General features: G+C 41.7%; 2 long non-coding RNA genes across 2 annotated transcripts in view; one reads left to right on the forward strand and one right to left on the reverse strand.

Moving 5' to 3' along the window:
- The first annotated feature begins 78 nt into the window (after nucleotides 1-78).
- Nucleotides 79-9153, forward strand: LOC138945815 (uncharacterized). Its single transcript, XR_011449128.1, has 6 exons — nucleotides 79-886; nucleotides 1481-1549; nucleotides 2440-2533; nucleotides 3512-3682; nucleotides 4136-4235; nucleotides 7724-9153. It is a non-coding gene; the product is annotated as an uncharacterized lncRNA (long non-coding RNA).
- A 4136-nt stretch (nucleotides 9154-13289) lies between these two features.
- Nucleotides 13290-23652, reverse strand: part of LOC138945814 (uncharacterized) — an 11354-nt gene continuing 991 nt past the window's right edge. The window contains exons 2-5 of the long non-coding RNA XR_011449127.1: nucleotides 22057-22170; nucleotides 18252-18357; nucleotides 17349-17501; nucleotides 13290-16393 (exon numbers count right to left, since the gene is read on the reverse strand). This is a non-coding gene — a long non-coding RNA (uncharacterized lncRNA). The remainder of the gene's footprint in view (nucleotides 16394-17348; nucleotides 17502-18251; nucleotides 18358-22056; nucleotides 22171-23652) is intronic.

The raw sequence follows: 23652 nt of genomic DNA on the forward strand, positions 1-23652 counted from the left end.
ATACATGCTTTTTTTTCATCCGGCCCTCGCCCATTGAGGGGTAACAAACAAGAAGAAATAAAATAATCAGTAGAGAGAGAGAGAGAGAGAGAGAGAGAGAGAGAGAGAGAGAGAGAGCACCCATTGCACACCGGTTGGACCGTACATAAGGTAACGTTAAATTATGCTTGTGCAACGTATGTGGGAGTATCACTTATAACCTCAGGGTATCTCTTATCCTGTTGCGCATCTATAGACTAGAGACAGCGCTGGTTAGACTAAAACATGGATCGGGAACTTCAGTACGTACTTAGGACTACCGCGGCTGTGCTTGCAAGTTTGGATAGTTCTTTCTTTCTCATTTGATCCGAGTTTTATCTGTCTCATTAAATGCCATTTTTCTACCTACTACACATATAGTTTTCCTAATTGATTCCCGAAGATAAGTTAGTTTCGCTTCCACGTTTCGGTTTTCACTAATTCAACATGGCCGGCGTCGGCAATGCATCTTTGATCATCATCTTCTTCCGAAGAGGACTGGGTTCTTGCGAACGTCTCAGAGTCCTGCGGTTGAGTCACTGTTACCGATAGTGGTTAGCTCCGGCAAACAGGGAGATTAAAAAGGTGGGGAGGTTTAAAACTATGCGGTACAGGGGAGAGTGCGTTCAAGGGCGGGCTCTCATGCCCGACTGCACTGAGGAAACTGTGGCCGAGACGGGAGCGAAGGAGGGGCCTGCTTCGGCCGATGAACAAAGAAACTGTGATCGAACAAGTATGGTGTTACAAGGGGAAAGACCCGCAAAGTGAACTTAGTTGCCAAAGCCCGAAGTGTGACGACGGACTCGGTTTCCAGCAACTGTCCACCGACTCAGCGGCAAAATATGAGTTGACACGTCCGAGGTGAAAGGTAATAGTCTCTTCTTATTAGAATGTAAGGTCATTGTTTATGACTAAAATACAGTAGAATCACATAATGCACGAAGGAATGGAACATGTACATGGAATAAGATTGTCCGTCCACTAAGACACATTCCTAAAGGTGGAACCAACATCCTGACGGCTATGCAGAGAAAGTGTTCTTTTTCAGAAATGCATTCAAATAAAACAAATAGGGAAATGCCCACTGAACAGAAACACCCAGGCTCCTGATTTTTGGTATGAATCCAAGTTGAGAGAGATCAGCTGAGCTAGGATTTTACATGGAATAAGATCATCCCTCCACTTGCATACAATGTATACAACCAGAAATGAAGATACAGTGTGCTTGATGTGGTGATCAAGTGACATTTTGCTATGAATGTGTTTAAGCAACTAGTAGCTTCTTCAGCGTTAATTCATTAAACAATCACTCTTATTCTTAGCACATAGAGCACATTGAGTGAGTGTGTGCATGTGTGTGTGTGTGTTTGTTATTGCAATGTAACTTGTAAGACCTTATAATATAAATATACACAAATTATAACACATGCTGGGATTCTAAATATGTTCTGTTTACTTGCAGGTCTCAGTTATTACCAAGCCCTGCCTCATTCTTCCCGCAACACTGACATGGTGCTGTTGTAGAACACAAGTAAGTCCTTTGATCATTTCCAAAATACACTAGTGCAATAGCTTGTGAGTGCAACTGGTGGTAATGAGAATATTTTACCACAAAAGGCTAAAGTACAAATAACAGATTTATTATGTTGGAAAAAGAAGTAAGCCAGAGCAAGTGATTAGTGTACCAGTTAGCTAGGGTGGATGTATTATATAATTACAATTTACAGTCAGCATAGAATGTTGAGGACAGTCTAGAATTTTTCTCGCCCTGTGAATTCAACTGCAAATCAGATGGCATGAAGAAATCAATGTTATATCATGCTCTGCATTGAGTGAACCATCTCCTGTCATTCTGAGTGACACATCTCTTTAACTGAAAAACATGCCAGTAATTAAATCCAGGCTACATGGGGATGGAAAATGACCCTGGCAATTTCAACCTCTGAATGATTGTGTCTTTGTGTAGCAGGATTATGGATCTTCACAAGCCTTAGTTCATTTGTCTGCACAATATATCAGTTTACAATTTAAAGGCCCACTTGCCTTGTCACTACAGTATAATGTGGCTATGCTTTAACATGGAATCCCTCATCTTGGCCACATACAAAAAATTATATATTCAGTGACTGCTTGCTGTGGTGAGTTAAAATGTGTGATGAAATATTTTCACAAAAAGGTACCAGTGTTGTTAACAAAACTAATTCTTTAACAAACAAACAAAAACCACTCTGCACAGAGAGCATTCAAGCTGATCTATGTTGCTATTCGTCCAAGTAGAGGGATGATCTTATCCCAAGTAAAAGCCTGACAAGATCTGAGACTGTGAAGCAAAATGTTTTTACATGGTAAAGTAAGCCTTTAACGAGCAAGTATGTCTATTGCACTGGGTGTTTTATTATTATTGTATCATTTTTCTTTCAGGTAGTCTCTCTTTAAACTGACTTTCTACACCATGGTGTCTCTGGCAGTGTTATATTGGCAGAAGACAGTTGGAACTGGATTCCTCATTTAGATGGTAGGCATGTTTTGGGCTTTTGTGTTGCTTTGGTGTATGTGTGTGTGTGTGTGTATGTGTGTGTCTGTTCTATACCAGAAATAAACACACTGTTTGCTTGCTGTGGTGAAGTGACATTTTGTGATTTTTTTTTTTTAAATGAGCTAGTACAGTTGTAGCTTTTACAGCATTTATTCATAACACAATCGCACTTGGCGCAGAGAGCAACCAGACCGTTCATTGTGGGTATGTGAACAAGTTAAGAGATCATGTCTTATCCCATTTTAAAGCCTGACCAGATCTTAGACGGTGAGCCAAATTGTTTTCATGAGAAGGAATGTGCCTTTCAGAGAAATCTATTAACTACAGTATTACTTTACAAAACATATTTTAAGAAATGAAATGTGTTACAAGTAACAGCCATGGGGGTGATAGCCTGTAGGTGGAATAATAATCTTCAATTGCCCAGAAATGATTGTTATCTGGTCAAGAAATGCAAAGCATTTTGATGTTTGTGACGATTAGTTACTCTTTATCACGTTTGGTCCCTGATTTTGCTGTCCTTGTCTGCGTTGGGCAGGTGTGCGTCCATGATGTCATTGCTATTGAAAACTAATCTGTACTGCAAAGTAAATGTACCCGTACATGACGTACATGGCAGTTGTCAACCGGGGGCCAGCCATGACTGGGATTGATGTATCCACAGGCACTCGACACCAGGTGGGCGGGGCCAGTGGTTGGGGTGTGATTCCCTGCCTTACACCACCACAAAGTGTAGTATCAGCAGACAAGACTGAGCAGAACTTCTGCCCCCCCCCCCCCCCCTCACCAATTGACCACTCAGTGCCATGTGCCTGCAGCTGTATCATAAACACTTTGTGACAATAGTTGTTACCTCCTTAGAACAGATCTTGTGATGCTCCTCAGTCAGTCAGTGTTTGATGGATGCTAACTGGTATACTTGACATAGTGTTCATATGAAAGTTTTATGTGTTGCAGCTCATCCAGATCACAGGTACACAAAGGAGCTGGTTACAGTGATAACATAGGCACATGGAACTGCTTATGGACTACTTTAGAAAGTGAGCGGTTACAACCAAGACTCTTCCGTCAGGAAGGTCTGCGGAAGGGTGCTTGATCTGTTTCCTCGGACAGGCTTTTCAAGACTAGGTAGGTTAAACCACATGATTGGGCTTTAATTATGAATGCACTTCAAAATTCACTCTATTTCATTATCTTGTACAACCCCCCGCGGGTTAGGGGGAAGAATTTACCCGATGCCCCCCAGCATGTCGTAAGAGGCGACTAACGGATTCTGTTTCTCCTTTTACCCTTGTTAAGTGTTTCTTGTATAGAATATAGTCAATGTTTGTAAAGATTTTAGTCAAGCAGTATGTAAGAAATGTTAAGTTCTTTGTACTGGAAACTTGCATTCTCCCAGTAAGGTAATATATTGTACTGCGTTGCAAGCCCCTGGAGCAATTTTTTGATTAGTGCTTTTGTGAACAAGAAACAATTAACAAATCTTCAATAGTACTGACCAAAGAAGAAGGTTTAATTGTGTGATCATGATTTGATACATATGCTTGACCCTGAAGATGTGTTTTATTTGTTTTGTTTCAGAACAAAGTTTGGTGAAGTAGAAGCTACCGCTGTAGGCTGGTGTAAGGCTGAAGAAGAACCTCTGACAAGTCAATTTTCAAGCAACTGAGCACGAACCCAGGTACAAGACACAGAGCTCTCTTTCTATCGGTCTGTTATTCATAGAATGACACTAACAGTGACACAAGTAAATAATCTGTATCATTGTCTTGACCTCTAGAAATTTGGTAGAGAATAAGATGACTGATAGTATTATTTTGATTATTTCATGGTCATTACAGTGGCCTCCACCCCTGCCCCTTTTAAGACACCCCAATCTAAGACTCCTTCCTATTAATGACCCTGTTTTCGCAGACTTCTTGTTCATAACATCTGTAAATTCACTCCCATTTTAAGACTTGCTCCATTTGGACTTGGACTGGGTGGCCGAGTGGTAACGCAATTGCGCTCGGAAGCGAGAGGTTGCGAGTTCGACCCTGGGTCAGGGCGTTAGCAATTTTCTCCCACCTTCCCTAACCTAGGTGGTGGGTTCAAGTGCTAGTCTTTCGGATGAGACGAAAAACCGAGGTCCCTTCATGTACACTACATTGGGGTGTGCACGTTAAAGATCTCACGATTGACAAAAGGGTCTTTCCTGGCAAAATTGTATAGGCATAGATAAAAATGTCCACCAAAATACCCGTGTGACTTGGAATAATAGGCCGTGAAAAGTAGGATATGCGCTGAAATGGCTGCGATCTGCTGGCCGATGTGAATGCGTGATGTATTGTGTAAAAAAAAATCCATCTCACACGGCATAAATAAATCCCTGCGCCTTGAATATGTGCACGATATAAATTGCATAAAATAAAAAGATAAAATAAATCCCTGCTCTTAGAACTGTACCCACGGAATACGCGCGATATAAACCTCATATTGATTGATTGATTTTAAGACCTGATTTTGCTTATTTTGGATTTCGAAAAAAAGAAAAACAAATTCCCACTCTGTACAGAATTAAGCCAGGTTCATGATTTTTGTATGGACCAAGTTGAGAGATGGCATTTGTATAGGCCTGACCAGATCTGAGATGTTGAATCTAATTGCTTACGAAGAAAGCATTGTGTCATTATAGGCACACTACTTCTCGTCACCGTCTCAGTTCTGGCCAGGCTTTAACATAGGATAAGCTCATCCCTCAACTTTGTCACATATGAACAATCGACACACTGACTCTTGCTGTTGTGAGTTGACATTTTTTGATGAATTTATTTCTGGAAAAGGCACCATGCAGTGCTTTTTCAGGGGTGGGACTTTTCCGCGGATTTCCGCCGACACAACTTACGAATTCTGCTGGAGTAATCTATTTTTCCGCGTCACATTTCATTACAATATCTATGACTTGTTGAGTGAATGATTTGGAGAGACGTGGAGATGAAACAGAACACTGGAGGCTTGAGAGTTAAATTGTGCTGACTGATAACTAATAGTAATTTTGAGGGGGGGGGGGAGGTTGGGGAGTGTGGAGAATGTCTTTTTTGTCAGATTGCACAGATTTTAATGTACCATTTAACCAAAATTCGGGGTAACATGCCCCCGAACCCCCTGGAAAAAAAGGGATTTCCTCCTTTTTCATCACAAGAGAGTCCCACCCCTGTGTTTACAGAATTCCTTGTTTAAAACTATCACTGTGCACAGAGGGAAGGGGGGGGGGGGGTGTATTTGACCACCCCTGCGTTTACAGAATTCCTTGTTTAAAACTATCACTATGCACAGAGGGAAGGGGGGGGGGTGTATTTGACCACCCCTGTGTTTACAGAATTCCTTGTTTAAAACTATCACTGTGCACAGAGGGAAGGGGGGGTGTATTTGACCACCCCTGTGTTTACAGAATTCCTTGTTTAAAACTATCATTGTGCACAGAGGGAAGAAGGGGGGGGTGTATTTGACCACCCCTGTGTTTACAGAATTCCTTGTTTAAAACTATCACTGTGCACAGAGGGAAGGGGGGGTGTATTTGACCACCCCTGTGTTTACAGAATTCCTTGTTTAAAACTATCATTGTGCACAGAGGGAAGAAGGGGGGGTGTATTTGACCACCCCTGTGTTTACAGAATTCCTTGTTTAAAACTATCACTGTTCACAGAGGGAAAGGGGGGGGTGTATTTGACCACCCCTGTGTTTACAGAATTCCTTGTTTAAAACTATCACTGTGCACAGAGAGAAGGGGGGGGGGGGTGGATTTGACCACCCCTGTGTTTACAGCAGAATTCCTTGTTTAAAACTATCACTGTGCACAGAGGGAAGGGGGGGGGTGTATTTGACCACCCCTGTGTTTACAGAATTCCTTGTTTAAAACTATCACTGTGCACAGAGGGAAGGGGGGGGGGGTGTTTTTGACCACCCCTGTGTTTACAGAATTCCTTGTTTAAAACTATCACTGTGCACAGAGGGAAGGGGGGGGGGTGTTTTTGACCACCCCTGTGTTTACAGAATTCCTTGTTTAAAACTATCACTGTGCACAGAGGGAAGGGGGGGTGTATTTGACCACCCCTGTGTTTACAGAATTCCTTGTTTAAAACTATCACTGTGCACAGAGGGAAGGGGGGGGGGTGTATTTGACCACCCCTTTGTTTACAGAATTCCTTGTTTAAAACTATCACTGTGCACAGAGGGAAGGGGGGGGGGGTGTATTTGACCACCCCTGTGTTTACAGAATTCCTTGTTTAAAACTATCACTGTGCACAGAGGGAAGGGGGGGTGTATTTGACCACCCCTGTGTTTACAGAATTCCTTGTTTAAAACTATCACTGTGCACAGAGGGGGGGGGGGGGGGGTGTATGTGACCAAGTGAAGTGCATTGCTACATAATAAAATGAGCAAATCCGTCCCGTGAAGAAAACTTCTGCTTACTTAATTGTCAGATTTGCCAAGGCGTGTACATGAAATAAGATTATCATTCTAAATGCTGAATCAACATTCTGACTGTTTCCTATGAAACCAGGCTTGATTTTTGGTATAAATCCAAGTTAAGGGATAGCATGTGTAAAAGCAGAATTGTGTACAGAGGCAGCTTTGTGTTATTAAAGGCCGGCTGCTTTTCGTGAACACAGTTTGGCTCACATCTCACATCACCTGCCAGGCTTTTTAAAAAAAAAAATGTTTTACCATGGGATAAGACTATCCCTCCATTTAAGCACATACCAGCAACAAACACAGTGGTTACTTGTGATGAACTAGTGGCAAGACAAATGATTTAAGCATCACATAACCTTCCTAAGTGAAGTCAAGTTATGTGTCTGTGCCAGTGTGTGTGTGCATGTGTGTGTCAGCATAGAATGTTGAGGACAGTTCGATGGTAAATCACCCTGACAATTTTAGCCTATGATTGTGCCTACATTGTGGCAGGATTGGATGTGGATCTTCAAAAGCCTAAGTTAACAAAAAAGTATGTAAAAGTACATTTTGAATAGTAGTTTTTTTCTCAGAGGGAAGATATCACAAGATATGATCGTTCCACTGCATGTATGCCACATAACTAAAACAAAAATTAAATGTTATTTTAATCGTCTTTTGGGTAAAACAAATACACCATCAATATATTATAATAATGATCTTGCTTGTTTACAGATGGACAACAGCTACTGCCAGGACCAGGTTACGCATAAAGAAAACAGTCAACACTTGGCTGGTGCTGCAGCTTCTTTGATGTCTATTTTTTTTTTTTTTTTTAAAGACAGACAGCTACCAGCTCATTCAAGACCATAGCCCCATCTTACTCACGCAGAACAGACAGCCATCTTTCGCCTTTGCACAGAACACTGCTGTCTGAAGGTACACATCAAAAGGATAGGTTTTGCACCTACAGCGTGCGACTGTGGCTAGGGTAGGAAGAACAGACTCTGCAACACGTTCTGAGAGGGTGGCCTTTTCTTGCCACCCGTACCCCTGTGCAACAAGACTTGGCCAGAGAGCACACATCCAAATGCAAACACTGAACACTGAAGAGGAAGAAGAAGAAGAAGGTGCCCACACAGAAGGACATAAATCTACTTTAAGGGCACACAAGTTTACAGCAGTTTATTGAATTGTAGCAGATTATAGGGAGAAAATGAACAAGCTAAATAGGCTGTACAGTACTTCACTTGAACAATGTATAAAGTTCCCTGTATTAAGAACATTTACAGATCACAAGACATTGTGTTTTCTTTTGTTTACAATACAAATGTTTCATAATAAAAAGATGTGCACTAGGCAAGATCCTTAAAATGTAAAACTAGTAGTGTGACAATTTTGAATTGTTCAGAGATGGTTTTTCTTCAGTGGTAAATGTTTTAGCTTTTTTTATAAGATCCCGTTAGTGAAGCATACTATAAAACCTTGACCTTCCAAACTGTGTTAGCACCCTGGGCTGCGATCATTGTGTTGAGCTACTTAAAGGCACAGTGCAGCTTACAGCCTTCGTTTTGCGTTTTTGTTGCAGCTGAGTGCATTTACAGTTCAAAAATCCTCCTATGGTAGTAAAACTACCCAACGACGACATCTGTGAAGCTCGACAGTTTCTTGTTCACGCGAGTGCATAAATTAACCTAGTTATTACGTGGTGTTTGGTCGGAGTTCGATTCAACTGAGTGATTCCGGCCTCCATTTTGTTTTATACAAACTCATGATGATGTCTGACATAGTTTGCTAGTGACGTGTCTTTTTGTGCATGATGTGGTGATCTACCTGATCTAAATTTAGATCCAAAAATAGGTCAAGACCAGCCGGGTCTGAGTACGAAATTGATTCGTAAAAAAATCGCAGTTCTTGACTCTTTGGGTGCAAGTCAATGAAACTTGTTAGTTCTTCTAACAGATAGCTGCCTGAGGTATGACTAAAAGCCCCAGGGGCTCCGTGCACCTGAATTTGACAAGTTCAGTACCTTCAGCAAGCGCAAGTACAGTAGAGAAGCGCTTGACACACTGAAAAAGGCCTACTACGAGCAAAAGAAAAAGAATCAGTGATGCATGTGCTTTTGATGTAATCTTCTTTGACATTATGATGACTACAAAAACTGACTGATGTGTTTTGTTTGTGAATGATGGATATATGTGCATGATTGCGTTTCGCAGACACAGTTGTCATGTGCGTTGTAATTGGCGACGAATGCTGGATGATTACTATTTTTGTACCAGGATTACTATTTTTGGGGCTGAGCATTACTCCAAAACACTTATGGGGGTAAACAGGTCTGCAGCACAACTACAAATGTAGAAATGTCGTCTGCATTTTGTATATTTTAAAAGGTTATTTTTGTGCACAGAACATACATCTGCAGGGAGGTTTGGAGGGTGAAGTTAGGATCTGTTAGGAGGCATACAGCATCACACTCATTTTGTGTGTGTGTATTTTGTGTTGACAGATAAGACACTGTCATTCCAGCAGAAACCTGTGATGATGCACATTTTATTGAAGTGACCAGCTGAAATTGTATGTACGTTGTTATGAAATTGACAAATGATCCCTGCTTTGCAATCCTGGGTTAATGATATTGCCAAAATTAAAACGTGGAGGAAAAAGTGAGTGTAAACCTATTCTTGTGGTGGTGGTGGTGGTGGTGGTGTGTGTGTGTGTCTGGTTAGTGTGTGTTTGAGTGTGTGTTAAACAAACAACGACAAACAACACCAAACCTACATCAAACAAGCACAACAAAAACAAATTACACAAAAAAATGGCAAAAATCAGAATATCAACTGAGAAAAAAAACCGTGGCTGAATGCAATACTTATTATAACTTAAAAAGTAAAAGTGTGCGTGTGGATGTGTGCGTATGTTTGAGTGTTTTAAACAAACAACAAACCTAAATTAAAGAAGCACAACAAACAAACAAAAAACCTGGCAAAGTTCTGAACATTAACACAATGCTGCTGTCTGCTTTGAGGGGAGGAATAAAATGACTGAAGCCGGACTGCCGAGAGGAGGAAGGAGGGGGAAAAGAACACGCAGACATGAAAACACACACAACTCCATGACAGATAAACTGCTTATGTTCAAAAATCAAGAATATTTAAGCGTGCACACACGCACGCACACACACACACACACACACACACACACACACACACACAGACTCTCCTCGTGAAAGTAAAGGTAAACTCGAACTTGAAGGTAAGTATAAATGTTTGATATGGAAGAAACCTGTGATAAAAGTCTTTGTATAAATCATCGGTACCAACAAAATTCAGTTGCCACAACGCGTAAAAGGACATACTGTAGTTTCAAATTAGTAACAATCTAAGCCATTTTAATCAGCACTGGTGTCCGGCAAGCACTAACAGATACAACAGCACGTGTATGCATCTTGAAGTAATAAGACCTTGAAGTAGGCCTAGAGTTTACACTATGCATTATGTAATGCTTTAATTCAGCTGCCTAACTGTGGAACTTTGCAAATCAGTGTGTGAGGACCGTTTCACAAAACAGACAAAACACCCTCTCAGTTATTTACACAAATCAGTTCCAGAATGTGCGTGTTCCTTTTCCGTCTCTACAAATTAATGTTATCTGGGGGGAAAACGAATCATTGTCGCTTCCGCCCTCAGTTATAATTGCCTGAGCATAATAGGAAATGCAACAGGTGTAGTCTTCCGCCTGATTTTTAGTCAAGATATTTCGACACAGAATGTTTCTTTCTTTTTTCTTTGTATGTTCACAAGCTCACATACAATCATTTATGCAACACTGACAATAAGACCAGACGGGCCAGAGTTGTGATTGAAATGGGCAGTTTATTTAATAAAGCTCCAGAATGAATAAAAATACATGACAAAATAAGGTGGTCCCGCTGTACAAAGCCGGTTACCAAACACACACACACACCAACACACACAAACACACTCACGCACGCACACACACACACACACACACACACACACATGACACACACACACACACACACACACACACACACACACACACACAGAGTAACATTGTACAACTTACTGTCACATTCAAGCGGGAACACCAAACAAAACGTATCATCAAATGAAACAACATTTTAAGTGGTCAACTGAGCAGATGACCACAAACCACACTTGAAATCTTCACATCGTTAACACTTTCTCCTGTATCCACAAAAGTCATTTATGCTGACTAGATAATGACATAATAAAATGACATCAATAAAACCATTCCCTTTTTTATTTTAAAGAAAAACAAGAAAATTAAAATAACGCAAAGAACTGATGCTCAGTAAGGTTGGGTATCGATCTCAAATGTGTGCATAGCTAATTACATGTAACCGGCATGGACTGGGGCTAGAATTGGCCTTTCTGTCAGGCAACTCGGCCTCTAATTGGTTTTATATTGTCTGATCCCCCTCCAGAAAAAAACAATACCATTTGCCCCGTGCTTCTGCGCCCACAAAAAATATTCGGGAATAAGAAAAGTTCAAATTTTAGGCACCCCACATACAACCCTAATTGTCAGTCAATTACTTTACTGCAATCAACGTTGATTTTAAAGTACCATGTCATTATTATTTTGGAGATAGATTTGAAAAAGTCCATAATTGCAGACTGCGTATTGGTATGAGTGATTTGAATTTTGATTTATGTCAGCGGCACCTCAAGGAATGCCCCAAATGTGAGTGCGGTTACCCAAGGGAGACTGCTGAGCACTATTTGTTGCATTGACCCTTGTGTAGAGATGTACGATTATTGTCAATTGATAACTGATTATAAGTTTATTGAAATATTATTGAAAGGCATCCCGCAATATTCCCGGAATGTCAATCAGACCATATTCATAACTGTACAAGAATTTATTAAGACAACCAGGCATGTTCCGTACATGAGCCTCTACATTTTATTCATAATGTTCATTTGACACTGTCATGAGACAAATGCTGCCTGACCAATTGTTCTTCGTAATTTCTCTCGTGTTTTGTGTCCTTGTTTCGACTTATCGATTATGGCCCAATCGTTATGTAATTTAGTGCCATTTTCGCCGATCACAAAATGTATTAACTTTGCGTGTGTGTCTTCTGTGCATTTAATATTATTGTGACGTGACCCACTCTTCCAACATTTCTGGCGCTCCAAGTCTTCGTCGTCCTTTTTTTTCCCCCTTATGCTGAATTCTGTTCTCTCGTACCCCATTACTTTTTGTTTCTTGTTTTTACCCCCACCAAGTTCTGTACTACCACCCCCTCCATTTTTTGATTGCTTGCGCATCAGGTTTGTCTGTTTGTTTTCGTTGTCTGAAATGAGTAAATGTATCTAGTCCGCCATCATGCTAAACTTTGTTATGTACATACCAGGATGACTTAAAATAAGCATTTATGCTTGAGTTATCTTAAAAAAACAATGCATTGTTTCTGTCATGATAACAAATTGAATAAAGTTTTGTAAACCAATGGACTGATTATAGTTGACCCTGATATGTGATTACGGGATAGTGTCACATTAATTTATTTCTACTTTCACTTGTACTTTTGTACTTAAAACAAATCACTGAAATGTAAAAGTTATTATTTTTTCCATTGTGAAGTGTCGTCAGTCTCCTCAAGGTAATGCAGTCAAACTCAACCAAAAGTTGGAGGGGCTTCTTCATACTTTCAGTGTGTGTGTGTGTGTGATTTCTTTTGACACTATGCACGTTTGTATATAACCGCCTGTGCACAAAAAGAAGAACATAATCGAATCTTATCATTCATTTTCGCTTAATTGATTGATTGGTATGCATGTTTCTAACAGTGACCGTTACCAAAGTGAGTATAGTGCGCTTCCCAAGCATAAAACGGTGCATGACTCTGGATTTGCGTCTGAGATATTGACACATCACTGTGAGAAAAAGCGTTAATGAAAAAAGAAGACTATTTATTTTCCTTGAGCATTATCTTAAAGTGGTGTGCCAAAAACTTTTAAATTCAAAAATTCAATATTTAACTTTAGGAAAAGCACTGTAGAGAGAAAACCACGCTTGTGTGTTCAGAATAGTCTCCATGTGGTATCAATATAAATGATTCAAATGTATGGAAGAGAAGCTGTTTCTGCTGGATTAATACACACACACAATTGTGCACTCACACATAAGCACGCATGCATGCTCACACACACACACACACACACACACACACACACACACACACACACACACACACACACACACACACAGAAACAACAAATTCATTATGACAAAACCAAATACGAAGTCCTATTTCACAAATTTTATATCTTCTCCTTTTCACCATATACAAATACAGTCACGAAGTACATTTATAAGGCCAAATTATTAAGAAATATTATTTTCTGTGCTTGAATTACCCAGTGTGTAGCATGATCACCACGAAGGTACAATTCACAGAAGTTGAGTAATCACTTTACAAAACCCATACCAGTACCACATTGTTATGTTAAATCCTATTTATTAACCCACACAAATAGAAGAAGATAGCTTTGTGAAGACTTTCATTTTCCAACCAAATGCTGTTCAAAGATTATTCTTTCTTTCTATATTTGGTGTTTAACGTCGTTTTCAACCGTTCAAGGTTATATCGCGACGGGGAAAGAGGGGGGGGGGGGGGGGGGGGGGGGATGGGGGATGGGATAGAGCCACTTGTTAATTGTTTCTTGTTCACAAAAGCACTAATCAAAAAATTGCTCCAGGGGCTTGCAACGTAGTACAATATACTACCTTACTGGGAGAATGCAAGTTTCCAGTACAAAGGACTTTAACATTTCTTACATACCAATCAATATGAGGCTTATATTGCGCGTATTCTGTGGGTACAGTTCTAAGCTCGGGGATTTTATTTTAATTTTATTTTATGCAATTTATATCGCGCACATATTCAAGGCACAGGGATTTATTTATGCCGTGTGAGATGTAATATTGTTTTACACAATACATCACGCATTCACATCGGCCAGCAGATCGCAGCCATTTCGGCGCATATCCTGCTTTTCACGGCCTATTATTCCAAGTCACACGGGTATTTTGGTGGACATTTTTATGAAAATTTATCTATGCCTATACAATTTTGCCAGGAAAGACCCTTTTGTCAATCGTGGGATCTTTAACGTGCACACCCCAATGTAGTGTACACGAAGGGACCTCGGTTTTTCGTCTCATCCGAAAGACTTGAACCCACCACCTAGGTTAGGAAAGGGGGCAGAAAATTGCTAACGCCCTGACCCAGGGTCGAACTCGCAACCTCTCGCTTCCGAGCGCAAGTGCGTTACCACTCGGCCACTGACACGATACACCAACACGATATTAGCACTCCAGATTTTTATCTCGCAGTTTTTCTGAAGGACTTTGCATTTGAAAACTATTCTCAGACAAAATATGAGTTTAAACTGCAAGTACATGTACAGGGAGTCTGAAGGGTTCAAGTCGGATGAGATAGACTACTGTTGTGGCAATCTTCGAATTTGAAAATAATTTTTTTAAAAGAGTAAAACTCATAGTTCTTCTTCTTCTTCGCTCATGGGCTGAAACTCCCACGTTCACTCACAAATTTGCACGAGTGGATTTTTACGTGTATGACCGTTTTTTACCCCACCATTCAGGCAGCCATACGCCGCTTTCGGGGGAAGCATGCAGGGTATTTTTGTGTTTCTATAACCCACCAAACTCTGACATGGGTTACAGGATCTTTTCCGTGCGCACTTGGTCTTGTGATTGCGTGTACACACGAAGGAGGATAAGGCACTAGCAGGTCTGCACATAAGCAATGACCTTGGAGATCAGAAAATTCTCCACCTTTAACCTACCAGGCGGCCGCGATTTTGACTCATGACCTTCTGAATAGGAGGCCGATGTCTTATCCACAAGAACACCGAGCCCGTCCAAACTCCTAGTAAAAACAACAACTGCAAATCTGGGAGCAAAATGTAAACGGTTACAGTTTCAACTATCCTTCCCCTTTATATCAGCATTTTTGGAAACCTAAACGAAAGAGTATTCAAGAACAACAGTCACGGATTCAGATTTAAAAAAACAAATGGTAACTATGCTTTTTGGAAATTCTTTCTTTAATTGGTGTTTAACGAAGGTTATATCGCGACAGGGAAAGGGGGGGAGATGGGATAGAGCCACTTGTTAATTGTTTCTTGTTCACAAAAGCACTAATAAAAAAAATGCTCCAGGGGCTTGCAACGTAGTACAATATACTACCTTACTGGGAGAATGCAAGTTTCCAGTACAAAAGACTTAACATTTCTTCCATACTGCTTGACTAAAATCTGTACAAACATTGACTATATAAGAAACACTTAACAAGGGTAAAAGGAGAAACAGAATCCGTTAGTCGCCTCTTACGACATGCTGGGGAGCATCGGGTAAATTCTTCCCCCTAACCCGTGGGGGGTCTTTTTGGAAATGCGCTTCAGACAAATGCCTTTGCACACGTTATGTTACTCACAGCAAAATGCAAGAATAATTGGGGACCATATGGGATGGGGCAAATTGGGAGGGAGCAATTCGGGACACCACCATAAATATCTACCAAATATTTACAAATAGCTATCTTAGTACATGCATAACATGCTGTACCAATACACAATTTCTTTAAAATAACTATGTAAGGATTATTGGCAGTCTCCCGGAGCATGTTTCACACTATCCTGCGATCAGGACAAGCGACTGACTGTGATGTGTATGCTGTGCGGCGTGCGCTACATAAGAAACCTTTTTTTAAATTTGTATTAAATATAATCACCTGAGCCACGAATGGCTAGCTGACAGCGGCTATCTTTTACACAACAAATTCTGAACTCTGATGAACTCGTGACCGCTGATTTTTAAAGGCAAGGGGTATCATATTGTGCGCATGGCATACACATCCAAGTTGGTCGTTTGTCCCGATTGTGGGATACAGCCCGTCAGAGGCGTAGAGCGTGCTCGAGATGTTTTGAAAAACCTGACTGCAGTACAGGGATTTTTACACCTCCGGACTGCTGATAATCCTAACAGAATTATTTTCAAAAACCGTCTATTGCCTTGAAAGCAAACCTGGAATTTCTGATGCGAGTTGCCAGAAAGAAAGTTCACTAACAAGATCCAGGCCAACACCACCCCCCCCCCCCCCCATCCCCCTAAATAACACTAAGGAGTGAGGTGAGCTTAAATAACTAATGAATTAATCAATCAATAAATTCTCTGCTGAAATCCCCAACTTCGCGCATCGAAGCTATGAAAAACAGGACACTGCCACGTTTCCATTCAGCTAAACGCCACACCATTTTCAAGAGGGGATGTCTCAGGAAGAAAGATGTGACGCTCCCGATTCATATGTTTCAGAAGACAGCCCACCTGAGAAAAAGAAGAACACAATATAGAAATAATAACAACCTGTCAACCACAAATACATTAAAGTTTTTCAAACAGTTCACTAATCCGACAAACTCATGCTCGTTTCTGGTGCATTTGATAAAGCCAATTACGGGTAGATGCTAGACAACAGCAAAACCACCACCACATAACAACACAAGATTGTTTATGGTTGTTTACAGTCTCTTGAACACAGGAGTCAATCGAGACCATATATATATAACAAGAAGCATAAAAAAGCACTTCAGTTTGAAACCCAGGTTCAATGTAGTAAATGATATTGCATCAATGTTCCATCCATCCTCAGCACTTTCAAAACCAGTTTCTTCTAGGTCATACACACCTTTTCCTCGATTGATCCACAGTACATCAGATCGCTATTGTTCTTTTTATGATTTGCACCAAGGGAATGATTAACATTTCTGTCTTAGTCATATGTAACAAGCTTTAAGCAAAAGCATAATATTCTACACATTCACATATTGTAAGGTTGAAGGGGTCTATGTCGACCAAAAGAAGGTGTATTCCCCATAGCCATAGGTGTTTTCCTTGTGTACCGGGAATACAGTTGGATTTTCTGTAAAGAAGTATAATATCGTACAATCTTGCGCCAAGCGCGTGACTGCGGTTAGATAGGAGAATCTATTTAAAATCCTGAATTCGCGTGCGGCATCCAGTCAAGCAAAACATGCTTCGACCGTTTATCAAAACGGATTTAGTTAAAGAAACATCTGCACCCCCACCCCCAACAGCCTGGTATTATGTTTTCCTCGCTGGTACTCTCGTCCATTGAATCACTTTCACTTTCGTAAGCTTGAAGTAACTCCATGGCGTCTAACGGAAGTATATTCCCTGTATATGTACAGGAAATTAACATACAGGGAATACAGCCACTGTTGGTCGACATAGACCCCTTCTAAAGTGCTGCAGTAGTTACCTTTCCCTCCAAGGACCAAGCTGTTCATCCACTGTAGGGCTGACCGGGGTTCCCCCTTAGCAGAGTGAGTGGCGAATCCTGGCTGATAAATTTCCTTTCATTTTCCATGAATGAAGAATACCAGCTGGGTTCTTTTATTCATGGACCTGTGTTCTGCAACACACACAAATCAGCCACCATCTTGTAAATATATGTAAAAGAAAGCAAGTGGCAATCTGAATAACAGAATACAAAATGATCAATCCACACAATCATACTTCAGCACTGAAAGTCCACAAAATGAAGCACTGCTAGTACATGTACTTCTCATAATTTACTGAAACTTTACTCGTCAAAACAACCATTTGTTTTATCAACTTTACTCGCATGTGGCGAGTAGATTAACATTTCTACTCACCATTTACATGATTTTTACTCGCCATGGCGAGTAATTGAAAATACTTGCCACTTTCAGGCCTGTACTTGTGCATGAGATGTGTTTACCATCCATATGCCCAGACCATGCGCCCTTCTGTTGTGCTCAGAACAGTAAAGAGTTGCTTGCTGGGGTGGTTGTTCATAAGTTAACAGTTCACAAGAGGGCACAAACAAGAGCAAAAACACAGGTGCCTGATTCAAACTCATTCAAATGCAGAACCTTATTTTTGCATGAACAGAGTAAGACATGATTCTTACATAGCTGACCCTACCCCTGGCAGAAAAGTGCTTGAAATTGTCCATGTGGTCTCTATCAGTACATTTGATGCGTATTTGTGATACATATATACTGATATAGAGACAAGTAACAAGTGGACATTTCCTCTGACACCTCTACCATTTGTACACCTGCACAAATCTCCTGCCATAGACTACAAAAGGAAAACATACAAATCAAAACAAACACAAATTTAACCTAATGTTTACCTTTCAGCAGCAGAAAAGGCTGTGTTTTCTGTGGTGTCTCAGAGTAAAGCCACGGTGTTGGAGATCTATGCAAAACTAGGCTGTAGGCAAGGTCCAACATCTTTAGCTGCACACACAAAAAGAAGAAGCAAGAAATCACATGACATAGATGACATTCCTCACTAGTACAAAACCACAACTACACTAGTCAACTACCAATGTAAGAATCATAGTCCTGCAAGATTACCCTCTTAAAAAGTAAGATTGCTTTCATTCAAACACTACCGTGGGACCAAACTCCCCCCCCCCTCCTTTTTTTGAGTTTTTCCTACATGTGTGTTGATGTTTCCATTAATTCCAAGCCCTGAAACTGTGAACTTGAGATCTTTATGTATGCACACAGTCACAGGCTTAATAAGCTATTCAGAAACCAAGCAGAGTCTGCACAACGTCAATTCTGAGAAATAAATCCCCACAACCGGTTTCAAGGCCACTATACCGACTGAGCTATTGCTTGCCATGCCAACCTCCACCCCCATTTGGAACATGCACAACTAGTATACCCATACACATGTAATAATACTGCTTGCCCCCACCCTCCAAATCAATAAACACTAAATGTATGCAATCAGTAATCTTTTAGTTAGTAGTTGACTAACATCAAAAACACTCAATGAGTGCAAACAAAAACATGTGGCGAGAGGTCCTTCGCCTATCAAGCCCCTGTGACCTGGAATAGATTACCACTGCCTCTCAGACACACAGATTCTCTCACTACATTCAAGACAAATCTCAAAACACACCTCTTTCAGCGCAAGTGATTCCCCCCCCAGCATCTCCCCACCCACCCCATCCCGCCCCACCTCACCCCCTACCTAGCGCCTAAAATAACGTGTATATATATTTTCTGCGCTTTGTGTCAGCACTGTGTGAGTGTGTGTAAATAGTACCGTTGACACGTTTTTATATGGAAGCCTACTGTGGTTCTTGTGCTTAGGCTGTGTATTGGACTGTCATTGTATGCCTGCATTATTAGTTGTCAGTAATTATTACATGTGCTGATTGTTCTCTTTGCCTGCGCGCGTATAGTATGTTGGTTATGTTTGGTCATAGTATGTTTGTTTATGTTTGGTCGTTATCTTGCCTGTGCGTGTATTTTATGTTTGGTCGCTTTCTTTGCCTGTGCATGTATAGTTTGTTGGTTATGTTTGGTCGGTTTCTTTGCCTGTGCGTGTATAGTATGCTTGGTCGATGTATGTATTGTAAAGCGCTAAGAGTAGACATTTTTCTAGAATAGCGCTATAAAAGTTTGCATTATTATTGTGTGAGTTTAGATAGAGCGGACAGCGTCAGATAAACTCTATTTAAACGAGACAGATTAGCCGCGGGTGGAGGAGGAGGATGTTAGATACTTGAGGTAGGCCTAAAGGGATCAGTGTTGGCAGGTAGGGAAGAGAGGGTAGTAAAGCAGGATATCAACACTTAGGCCCGTAATTAGAAAGAGAGGGGAGAGAGGACTTGTGAAAGTCAAGGAGAATAGCCCAGCCGCAATGTCCATGTTGCCGGGGGGCTTGCACGTGTGATGCATCAGCGGGGGTCTATAAGAACGGGAGAGCAACACATTGTGGTCAGTCCTTACCAGCGCGGCGCAGCGGGCATATGCCAACTATTTCTTACTGCAATATGGACTTCGAATTTGGAGCGTGGGCAACAGATCTGCCTTTAACGGTGGTTAAAGTTCTCCAGGATGAGGAGTTGAACACCCTCAATGTGCTGAGAAATGCGACTGCCCAGGATTTGGAGGGCCTGGGTCTCAAGCGTGGCCACTACGTAGCGCTGAGAGTAGCAGTGGCGGCCCTGCAAAAGCGAAGCGGGGGAGGGCCACTATCCCAGCGGGTGACTGAGGAAAAAAGCGTGGAACCACTCCAGGGACTGTTAGGCGGCTTGTCACTGCAGCCAACAGGTGAGACCTCCTATCTTTCCATTCTGGATTTTGTGCCGGGGTCGATGGCGGCCGAGGAAGAGGTGACACTCGGGGGAGGTGTCATCCTAAAACTCAACCAGAGACCAAAACTTGACAAAGTCTCCCCCTGCCACTGGATTGTGGCAAACGCACGCATCATGGCGAAGTTGAGTGCTGAGAAGCCCGGGTTTGACTCGACCGCCTACCTCCGGTACACAGAGATGATAGGCGAGCTGGGGGCCAGATACTTGTGGCAGTCGGTGCTTCTGTACGACGACGAGTACAGAAGGCGCCAGTCGTCCAGCGGATTCAAGTGGGGAACCCCCAACCCCCACCTGTCCACGGTGATCCTGCGGGACCGGCTCCAGCATGGCGTCCAAGACAACAAGGGCGGCAAGGCTACGACGGCCAGCGGCGGTTCCCGGCGACCAGCGGGACCCAACGGGAAGGAAGTGTGCTTATTGTATACCAACAAAGGCGACTGTCCCTATGGGTCCCGCTGCAGATTCCTCCACGTCTGCGACACCTGCGGCATGGGCCACCCCGGCAAGGACCACAAAGTGACAGCTACCACCTCCCCAGCCTAGGACACAGCGCAACGAATTGCCGACAAAACGGTAGGCCCCACCTTCAACAGCCCGTTCCCTCAGCTAGATTCCAATAAGTGCGAATTTCTCGGAAATAGTGATTCCATTAATGCTAAATCTCAAATGTGGCACGAGGTGCTAGAAGGCGATCACGACAAAACCTTTTTATTAGATGGCATAAGAAACGGTTTCCGTGTAACAGAAGAGAGTAGGGCAGGCGTACTAGACGTAGAGCAAACAAACCATAGGTCATCGAACGAACACCATAAAGCTGTGGAAAAAGAGCTATTAGATCAGATAGAAAAAGGTTATTACATTGTAGCTAGTAGAAAACCAACTGTGGTAAGCGCTATCGCTGCGATTCCCAAGGATGATGGCAGCATCAGGTTGATCCATGACGCTAGCAAACCCACAGGTAGGGCAATGAACGACTATTCTATACCTGAGTCAGCTAAATTTCAAACCGTATCTGACGCGTGCGCCCTAGCGAAGACAGGGTATTGGTGTGCAAAAGTAGACTTGCAGTCCGCCTATCGGTCAGTATGCATCAGTCCGGACGATTATTGTATGACTGGGCTGAAATGGCATTTCACAGGTGAAAAGAAACCTACTTATCTCTTTGACAGTCGGCTGCCTTTTGGCAGCAACGTAGGGCCATCACACTTCCATCGCCTGTCGCAAGCTATTCGCAGATGCATGGCACGGAAAGGCATGCCAGGTGTGTTAGCGTATATTGATGATTTTCTTCTGGTAGCAGCTACCAGACAAGAGTGCAATGACATGTTACTGTCTTTAATTAGATTATTGAGGGAACTGGGTTTCAACATTAGCTGGAAGAAGGTGGTGGGGCCTACTCAACGTTTCTTTGCCTGTGCGTGTATAGTATGCTTGGTCGATGTATGTATTGTAAAGCGCTAAGAGTAGACATTTTTCTAGAATAGCGCTATAAAAGTTTGCATTATTATTATTATTATCACTACTCTCTCCACACCCACCCACCCTCTTGCACATCAGCGACACACCCCCATCGCCCAATCATTTCCATGATTCTCTCTGCCATATAGTTATCCTAAACACTAAGATTATGACACATTTGTTTTCCAATTAGGAACATAAAAAATTACTGTAAAAAAAATGTACAATCATGCACTCTCTGAGTCTGACAAGAGAGTGTGAGAAAAGTCAAGAAAGCAAGACATGTGTGACATAACTAAATCTTCTAATCTATTCCTGAGATTTACTCTTGACAGCTTAAAATGGAACCTCATGCACTTACTGTTCTGAATTGTAGAAATTTCTTGTAGTTATAGCAGCAAAGGCAGTTTTATTGGGTACCACCAGGTGTCACTCTGTCATCATCTGATCAAGCATTCAAGCAAATGGTTCAGCACTGAAACAGTAAATAGCAAGAGTGTACAGAAAAATACACAAACTTTCTCATTAATTTGTATCTTCAACTTCACATTATTCATAAATAATGATACCTTACTTTGACTAAGTTTGAGTAGGATTAACACCATGCAGAGCCAGAAGTTAACTTGAAATAAAATAACTATACGTTACTCAATACTGCACTCAATGAGTCAATTGTCAGCAAAGGTGATAATCAATGCAAGGTAAAACCAAAGGATGCAACTCAGTCAGCAATTGCAAAAACTACATAATTCTAATCAAGCTGTCAGTTTCATTAGCTATCAGAATTCAAAACATGTTCTTGTTTTTGTTGTTGCTGTTGTTCATGACTACATTAATGTATCTCAGCATTTCTAGTTTCTACACTATAGCCATTAAAAAAACCAAAAGAAGTGTCCCAATGTTTAATGAAGCGCTCTTGCAATTAAGTCACAATTGTTTGCAGTTGCTGAGAAAAGCTAATAGTAATAGTCCTTACAGTAAGTTGAGTAACAAATTATAAACAATTGCTGTTAACACTCATAGTACAAGAGAGCAAACCACTGCAAAACTATAGTCATTTATCAATGTTATGCTTGCCATCCACCCCCGACCCCAAACCTCTCCCATATTTTATGTACATCAGACTAGTATTCTTGTTAGTTCATTTCAGCTGTAACAGTGACAACACGTTTGCACACTACAGACCTGGAAGTGGAAATGTTAACACATGGAGTGCTAAATTTCAGGATACAATCTGTTTGTTTGTTTGCTTAACGCCCAGTCGACCACGAAGGGCCAATCAGGGCGGTGCTGCTTTGACATTTAACGTGCGCCACACACAAGACAGAAGTCGCAGCACAGGCTTCGTGTCTCACCCAGTCACATTATTCTGACACCGGACCAACCAGTCCTAGCACTAACCCCATAATGCCAGACGCCAGGCGGAGCAGCCACTAGATTGCCAATTTTAAAGTCTTAGGTATGACCCGGCCGGGGTTCGAACCCACGACCTCCCGATCACGGGGCGGGCGCCTTACCACAAGGCCAACCGTGCCGGTCATACAATCTGTTTCAAAGTACAAACACTGGCAATCGGAGAGAACAGTGTTACTGTAAGTCTTTACAGTAACATCAAACAGTATCCCCTCTTTTTGGTAGTACAGTGGAACAACACTTTTAATATCCCCTGATTAAAGACTCCCTCCCTTTTAAGACCCTGTTTTCTCAGATTTGTCTGTCCACAACCTCTCTATATTTACTCTCATCTCAAGACTTCTTCCTTTCAAGACCTGATTTTTTCAGATTTGTTTAGGTCCTAAAAGGAAGGGGGGGGGGGGGGGGGAGGGGGGGGGGGGTTCGATCGACTTTACTGGTACCGTGAAACCGAAAGTGACCAAGTCATCAAGGGCACGTATATTCCTGCTGCTCTGTTAGCACCGATCATATTTTAGAAACGTTGCACTCTGTCGTCAACACG

This window comes from Littorina saxatilis, linkage group LG13, assembly GCF_037325665.1.
Source record: "Littorina saxatilis isolate snail1 linkage group LG13, US_GU_Lsax_2.0, whole genome shotgun sequence".
NCBI lineage: Eukaryota > Metazoa > Mollusca > Gastropoda > Littorinimorpha > Littorinidae > Littorina > Littorina saxatilis.